This window comes from Sinocyclocheilus grahami, unplaced genomic scaffold, assembly GCF_001515645.1.
Source record: "Sinocyclocheilus grahami isolate Dianchi unplaced genomic scaffold, SAMN03320097.WGS_v1.1 scaffold77.1, whole genome shotgun sequence".
Taxonomy (NCBI): Eukaryota; Metazoa; Chordata; class Actinopteri; order Cypriniformes; family Cyprinidae; genus Sinocyclocheilus; species Sinocyclocheilus grahami.
The window spans coordinates 1,942,892-1,950,686 of NW_015505256.1; positions in this window are offsets into that span (position 1 = coordinate 1,942,892).

Below are 7,795 nucleotides of genomic sequence, written 5' to 3' on the forward strand. Positions count from 1 at the left end.
AGCAAATGCATTTGCGCCCATTTGTGCGCTCATGGGCGTGCTGGTCTGAAAATGAGGTGTATTCAGGCGCATTGTTGGCGCCTTGCTATTTTGAGGCAACTGAAATAGACTGCACCATTAATAAAAGAACCAAAGACTTAAACTACTTCAGTCTGTGTGCATTGAATTTATTTAATACACGAGTTTCACAATTTGAGTTGAATTACTGAAATAAATGAACTTTTCCACGACATTCTAATTTATTGAGATGCACCTGTAAATACAAAAATGCCTACATGTCATAATGGATAGTTATTGCATGCATCAGAATTTGGCTACCTATTTGCTAGCACACGAGCATCTCCGTTTCATCTATGCGCTTGCAAATTCCGCCATGTAAATAGCAAATCCGCCATGGCACGAGCGCAACTGACTCTTAAAGGGAATGGGAGATGAGACTCTGATTGGTTTATTGCATGTTATGCCCAAAACACACCCATTACTCATTAAAAGAATAGGGACAACCCTTTTAGAACATGCGCCGGGCACGCCGACCGTTTTTCCTGTCGTTAAACTAGCAAAAGTGGATTTGGACATGCCCTAAGTGCACCTGCCCGTGCGCTTTAGACCTTGTGCTTAGATTGTTAAAATACGTCTCTAAATTTTCGGCACCACTAGTGGTAGCAAATGGAATTCCAAAAAGAATGGCTTAATTCGGAATAGCATACTATCCTACTTTTTCTATTTCAGCCAAATAAAGATATTCCAAAATCAGCCATTGACTGTTTTCAAACAGGTTTCCTGAACACTTTCACTGTCTGTCATTGGTTAGAAAAACAGATAGTCCCACCCCTAAACACTGAATTCATCAGCCTCTTCCTTCATGCTGCATCACTGTGTTACTTAAGTGCTAGCTTGTTGCTTAGTTAATTATGTTTCATTGGTCCACGGTTATACGTGCTAAGGTGATACACTACTATTGGTCAAAAGTTTGGAATTTTCAGCATCATTACTCCAGTCTTCAGTATCACATGATCCTTCAGAGATCATTATAATATGCTAATTTGATGCTCAAGAAACATCTCTTAATAGTATCATCAATGTTGAAAACAGCTGTGCTGCTTAATAATATATATATATGCTGCTAAAAAAAATACAAATACTTTTATTCAGCAAGGATGCATTTATTTGATCAAAAGTGACAGTAAAGAAAATAATAATGTTACAAAATATGTTTATTTCAAATAAATGCTGTTCTTTTGAACTTTCTGTTCATCAAAGAATCTTGAAAAATATATATATATATCACGTTTTCCACAAAAATATTAGGCAGCACAACTGTTTTCAACATTGATAATAATAAGAAATGTTTCTTGAGCAGCAAATCAGCATATTAGAATGATTTCTGAAGGATCATGTGACACTGAAGGCATAAAACATCAAGTGACACTGAAGACATAATGATTCCAAACTTTTGAACAGTAATTTATTTATCTCTGTATGCAACCGCACCTCTACCGGGAGAGAAATGCACGTTTTGTCTCTAAAAAAGAGACCTGTTCTCTGACTCGACTGGAAACCACTGGAAATTTCCAAGAAGACCTGTAAAGCTCATGCCTTAGGCAAAAACATTGCAGCTTAAGTCATCCACCTTGTAGTTTGGACTCAAGGGGAAACGTTTTAACCTGAGGTAAACACAACTCTGGAGTCTGTGATATGCCATTAGGTAAATTACTAGCACTCAGTCAAACAGTGTGTTATCATGACGTTTCTACTTAGGGTGTAGCAGTTGCATCACCGTATGTAGTAAACGTGACATCAGATAGACAGACAGACAGACAGACAGACTAACTGACTGATAGATAGATTTGTATAGATATATAGATATATGATGACACATTTACTACTGCACATACAGACTTTAAAACACTGTAATTTGCCATGTATAATTTCAAAGTAAGCATTCACTTATGTGACTGGAATCACTGTAAACTGGCAAAATCTTAGTGGGAGAGCTGGGATATATTGTGTCCTGCTGCATAACTTTCATTTCGAGTAAGGCCATGTGTTACAACGTACATAATGTTCATTCTCCACAGGGTTTCTAAGATTGCCTCTAAGAAGAGGAGGAAGAAAACAAGACAAAAAAGGACTTCAGATAATTGCGAAAACACAGCCATAAAAGTTGTGCTGAATGGAATTACTCCCCACAGTTTTAAGATTAAATGTGAAAAGGTGAAAATGTTATATTAAGTTTCCACTTTTAGCCACACTGCATAACAGCAAAGCTTGAGATCCTCATTTTAGTAAATCTATAAACTGTAGAAAAAATACTGTATCTCAAAAGTAAGCATTTCAAAAAGTTCTCACATTTCTCACATCTCTGTAAAATGTCACACTATCACTCAGTTGTGCCGTTTCAGTCTCACTCAGGCTGAACTAATGAAGGAAACACGGCAGTGAGAGACGGGCTTTTCTTTTGCACGTCACACACACCTCAGAGAGTTTAATCCATGCAAATCTCAGAAAGATATTTTTCCTCAAGAACGTCTTTTTTATGTTGTAGGTCCTTTTTTTCAAAAACAGTAAATCAGTAATAGTGTGAAATATTATTACACTTTAAAATAACTGTTTTCTATTTGAATATATTTTCAAATGTAATTTATTCCTGTGATGGAAAGCAGAATTTTCAGCATCATTACTCCAGTCTTCAGTGTCACATGATCCTTCAGAAATCATTCTAATATGCTGATTTTCTGCTCATTAAACATTTCTTATCAATGTTTTTTAAAAAAAACAGTTGTGCCTGCTTAATATTATTTGAAAACAGTGTACACATTTGAATGAATTTATAATATTTCTAATTAAAGTTTTATTTTTGTAACACTTTCTGAATTATCGACTAAGGGTTTCTAACTCACAGGGACGTGGGATGTTGGGGTGCCGAGGGGGCTGCAGCAAATGCAACGCCAAGTTTGTTCATTTAAATTTATTCAGTTTTAGCATTTAATAATTTATTTGTAATGATCTCTGAAATGTAAATTGCAAGTGGGCTATAATAAACCCATGTTTATCTTTATAAACATGATTAATTTTATTTGTGATGTTTTCTATATGGGATGATTAGCCTAATCCTCATGAACACGTGACGCTAGCACCCCCCCCACCCCCCACCCCCCCACACGGACACAGACAAACACAGCACCCCCAACGGAAGGCATCTTCCCGCGCCCCTGCCAACTCATAAACATGCCAAACACTATGAAGCACAAAAGCAGCAAACCTCTATTTCCTGGAATAAGGTGAAACTGTCAGACTCTTCATAAAGATACTTTGGCTCATGATGGCACCTCTGTAGTGCCAAAGCAAGCATAATTCAAACTGAAGGATTTTCCACCTGGTCCAGAGCAGCGCTCACTATAAAGCTGCCAGTGTCTCTGACATGAGGGTGTTACACAGGAGAAACCTCTCATACAACATTTCTCTGCTCCTGATGTGGAAGCAAATAAAAAGACAGAATGTACTGTTGGCTCTTTTACACTGACAGGAAGTGTTTTGAAACAGAGCCATATTTGAAAGAATGAATGTAATTTCCTTTCCATGGCAACAAATGAGATGCATTTTAAAACAGGGAAAGGTTTGGAATGGTGTCAGTCGATGTCTGGATAATGTTCCGGTTACAGGAAGGACACACTGGCTATGTGTTGTTATGATGGAGAGAGATGACTGGAATTAAATACATAGTCACATAGATTCAGCTCAATCACTTTTAAGGCAAGTCGGTTTATAATGTTACAAAAGATTTCTATTTCAAAAAAATGTCTATTCATTAAAGAATCCTAAAAAAAAATTGTATCACACTTTCCACAAAAATAAAAAGCAGCATAACTGTTGTCAGCATTAATAATAATAGGAAATGTTTCTTGAGCAGCAAATCATCCTATATATAGAACGATTTCTGAAGGATCACGTCACATTGAAGACTGCAGTAATGATGCTGAAAATTCAGCTTTTTATCACAGGAATACGTTTCATTTTAAAATATATTCAAATAGAAAACACTGTAATAACTGTCATGATAAACTGTAATAATATTTCACTATTTTACTGTATTTTAGATTAAATAAATGCAGCCTTGGTGAGCATACACATTCAAAAACATTTTAAAATCTTACCAACTGCAAACATTTGAACAGTAGTGTACAATTGTTATTATTAAGTGTAAGTTGGAACTCTAATGATTTGATTTCCCAAATGATTCCTGAAAAATGTCCTTGGAAACAAGGTCTGTATCTCTGTCACATGGCAGCAGTTTTGAGGATAGGTCAAAGGTCACATGCCTACAGGCTGAAGAAGAGGCACATCCGACAGCATGAAACAGACCAGACGACACAGGAGCCTGAACCTCCCCACCGAGACTCCTCTATGCAGGAATGTTTTCTCGTCTCCATTATAACTGAAGCCTTCTCTCTCTATTAGTGCTCCTCTCTCCAGTTTAATATGCTGTAAACGTTTTGTTATACAGTCACGGGTTTTGATCGGCTGCCAGCATGTCTCTTTATGTTTTGTTTAGAGGAGTTTCAGCCACTTTAATAATCCTGAGCTGAGGCCATGAACTACACAACTAAATAGACCCATTTAAGGCAGAACTCCTTCGGAAAACACAAGACGTAAGTATAAGTCATTCAAAGAAGACAATATTATGGGGAAAGAGTGTCTTAAGACTTAAAGGACTCTACCTGCATTGTAAACTCAGAAATATGCTGTCCTTCATGCTTAGTGAGGTACAAGCATTTGGTAATATAACTTTAATTTTTAATATTTTTCATGTAATTTGCAGTATGAATTCAAATGCTACTGAGCTTAAGGATCTGTTATTGGTGTTTTACAAGATCCAAACTTTTAATATTTGAACACATGAGCCCTCTGTGGGTTTAATATAGCATTACATCGGTATCAAGCTGTAATAGTCTCTTCATTGCAAATGTAAAGTCTTTGGTCCCACTTTATATTAAGTAGCCTTAACTACTATGTACTTACATTTAAATTTGAATTACAATGCACTTATTGTGTACATACATGTTTTTACATTGTACTTATAATTTAAAAATGCCTTCATGTAATTACATCTGCAATTAATTTCTGTAACTACATTTATAATTACACTGTTGACCCATCCCTTACATACACCTTAACCCTCCCTTAAACCTACCCATACCACCAAACCTGTCCCTAACCTTACCCACCTCAATAGCAGCAAAAGTGTTTTTACAATACAATATGAACACAATAAGTGCATTGTACTTATTTTTTGATGTAGGAACATAGTAGTTAAGGCCACTTAATATAAAGTAGGACCAAGTCTATTTATATTTTATTTAGAAGCAAAAAACCAGAAACGTTCTATCTTTAATTAAATTTGTACTAAAATGATGCCCATACATTATGTCATGTAATTTTACATTCTTTAGACATGTTTGTTTCTTTATCAATGTTGTTATCTTTGAAGAACCTGATATATATTTATTGACTGATTGATTGATTCATGTTTTATTTATTTATTTGATAGATAGATAGATAGATAGATAGATAGATAGATAGATAGATTGATTAAGGTAAAACTGTATGCATAGTCAACTGCATAGTCAACAATGAATATTTGAATATCAAAGTTTGAAATTTAAAATTGCTTACTAATTTTCAGAATATCTATTCAACATATACAGAATATTTCAATGCACATAAATTCTCTGCCAGATAAACAGCATTCACTCAAGTGCAATCTTTTAATAATTTATTTCAGGGAAGACCATGACATTCAACCTTTGTCACTGACCTTTCTAGCCAGTGGAATGTCTTTTGAGCATTATTGAGCAAGTCACACTTTGTTAGTTAAACTCTGACCTTGGGCATGACCCTCTTTGACATTAAATGCTGACCTTTAGAGGTCACTATAAAGTAGGCATGCAGTTTTAAGATGGAAAACACACTTTTTTAATTTTTTTTATTTGAATTTGAATTTGAAAGGTATATTTGAACTGGTCTGTTTTGGAACACACTTCGCTCTCTCTGTCTTTAACCTTAAAGGTAATGTTAAAATTCAGAAATGGTTAAAAGCAAAAACATTTTTGAAAATGCCACTTGATATTTGGTATTCTGTTTTCTAATGCTAAATCAATACACATAAACACAAAGAATATATAACATTATCAATATAAACTAAGACTGGACTACAGATTTGAGCTTTCAGATGGTCACAGATTCAGTTGGTTTATACATTTGAAACACTGCAAGGCACATATTGTATAGCTTTAAGCCTCTGTGAAAATCTGTGGCCAAAGATTTTGACATTCTCTGAAATGTTTTGTTTAGACTAATGAGATTATCTGATTCTGTACCTCCCAGGGGAAAGAAAGTGCTTGAAAAGCAAGAAGAAAAAAATGCTATTCGTCGATTTGGCTCAAACTCAACACTTTTTGCATGCAACCTGCTAATTTAGCCTAGTTAGTGACCACATTGCGTGCCAGCAGATCATTAGACGGCAGTGGCTGTCCTGTATCTGTCACATGTCCAGGTCGCCCCGTTCAGACCTGTCAGCTACCCCACAGCATAATGTAAGCTAGATCAGACCCACAGAAGCCAAGAAGAAGTTTAATTAGCGGTGAGAGAACACAACACAGTTAAATTAATGCTGAGGCAGAAAGAGAAACAATCACTCCTGTTTGAGAGCCTGATGGCAGCATGGAAACAGAAAAAAAGCCTCCAGGGAAAATGGAACGAATTACACAGATATGGACAGTTTTACAAACACATTTTGTGTTTTTCCCAGGAGGCACAAACTGAACCACAGAAAAACTCTAAATGAGAGTACGATTTGAAGAAAAACCAGACTGACAGAGGGAAAAAGAAATGAAACCCATTAGAATAGAGTTCAAATTAGTGTTTTGATTGCTTAGCTGAAAAGCTAAAATATATGAAGAATGGGAACAGTATATGGTATTAAAATGACAGAATACTCAAATGTATTTTTGAAAATATATTACAGTAAAATGCTGAATGCACTACACATTTATTATACTATATACTGTATTACTAAACTATATTATATTATATAGAGATCAAGACAGAATTCAAGTCTTGCATTCATTACTAAGTCAAATGTTGAAAAATGAAACATTGTAATTTTTATGTTAAAATTTGTCAAATCCAAATTTCTAATAAAATGTCAGAATGTCAACTAAATATATATATTTTTTAATCTTAATAGCTTAATAACTATCTTAATAATAGTTCTTATTAAAAATATTAATTCATGATAATATCAACTGCAATAGCATACATATTATTTATATAATTAATATTAACATAATAATCTATACACACAAAACAATCTAACTGTATTAAAATGCTAAAAAAAAGGGCAGTGGGGGGGCTGTAGTCTATCTAAACTAATTTCTAACTACTTCAAAGATTTACATATTATGTTTTTCTTATTAAAAATGTTAACCTTTAATATCTGCACTTTGGGTTTAGATTGTTATTGTTACTTTCAGATATCTGAAACTTGAATGTAAGCAGAAAGGATGGCAACTAAAGGTACATTTAATTACACTTTATGCATATTCCAAAGTTATTGCAAGGTCTTGATTTTCTGTCACATTCTGTAGTGTGAGAACTCAAAGAGGTTTAGCACATATCATAATACTGGATGGGGTTAAAAAATAAAAGCTTGCATGCTAAATGATCCCTTTAAGCGCCAGAATGATCATGTTTAAGACATTTTGCTAATGACATAAATCCTATTAAAGGAGTTTAA